This window comes from Aotus nancymaae, unplaced genomic scaffold (assembly GCF_030222135.1).
Source record: "Aotus nancymaae isolate 86718 unplaced genomic scaffold, 86718_ANA_hifiasm-v0.15.2.pri h1tg000040l, whole genome shotgun sequence".
Taxonomy (NCBI): Eukaryota; Metazoa; Chordata; class Mammalia; order Primates; family Aotidae; genus Aotus; species Aotus nancymaae.
This window is the reverse complement of record NW_026988454.1, coordinates 62332654-62333829: the sequence shown is the minus strand read 5'-3', so window position 1 is coordinate 62333829 and position 1176 is coordinate 62332654.

The following is a 1176-nucleotide window of genomic DNA, read 5'->3' as shown; positions in this document are numbered from 1 at the left end:
TGGAGCCAGCAGGAGCTGGGAACAGATGGGAGACTCTCCCTGTTCTAAGTTGGTGGGGTAGGAGCCCCATGCTCCTGGGCACAGCTGGAGCCACCCAACTGCAGCTGTGGACTCAGGTATCACGAGGCCCTGAGAAACCTACTGCCCCTGCAGGCTCCAAAGTGCCTGCTCCCGCTGCCTGGCCTCTACCTGCTCCCGGTGCCTGCTCTGATTTTGAAACAAGGTTATGGCTGAGCCCAGGTGCTGTCACCACCTGGCTGGATGAGCTGCACTTGGGGCGGCACTGACACACCAGCCCCTGCTGCCTCAGAGCCCTTCAGATTTTAGGCACCAATAAGCACAAGAGGGAGGCCAAGGAAGCGCTGAGGGCAACTCAGCACAGGCCTGCAGGTGCTCCTAAGCACAAACAGCCTGGCACCAGGAAGGGCAGCAGGAGCCAGGTGCAAATCCCAGTGAAACCCCACCTTCAACCCAGGGATGGCCTGAAGCCTGGAGGCCAGGCTGCCAGTTCCACAGACCAGAGTGAGAACTTATGGTGCTTTTACCAGGCCTGCCCATGGCTGCCCAGGGACTAATCAGCATGCATTTCCTCCTCTCTGAAGACCATAAAAAACTCCAGACTCAGGCATACTATGGAACAACCTGCCTGCAGATAGGAGCTATGCACCCCCGGTCTCCTCTCCTCTGAGGGCTGCACAGACACTGGGATGACCTGCCTGCCAAAAGGAGCTACCCACTTAGGGTCTCCTGAGAGCTGTACTGTGGCTCAATAAAACACCTCTTCACCTTGCTCACCCTCCAGTTGTTCATGTACCTCATTCTTCCTGGACATGGGACAAGAACTAAGACCTGCTGAATGGCAGGACTGAAGGAGCTGTAACACAAACAGGGCTGAAACATGCCCCCTCAACCCCACCCCCACTCACTACGTTGCGTGGGAAGAGAAGGAGAGAAGAGAGAAGGAGAAAAGAGCTGTGACCTTTTGGGGATTCCAGACCTAGGAGCTCCCCCAGCAAGGGCAGTGACATTCTTTTTTGGGTTCCGAGGTTCCTGGCATCTGCAAGCTTCTGGGCACCACTGCATTGCCTGGTGCTCACAGTGGAAGCAACTTGTGGTACACCTGGTCCAGCTGCAGCCTCACAGGGAGGTGGTGCCTATGCTGGTGCCTGAAGCTGC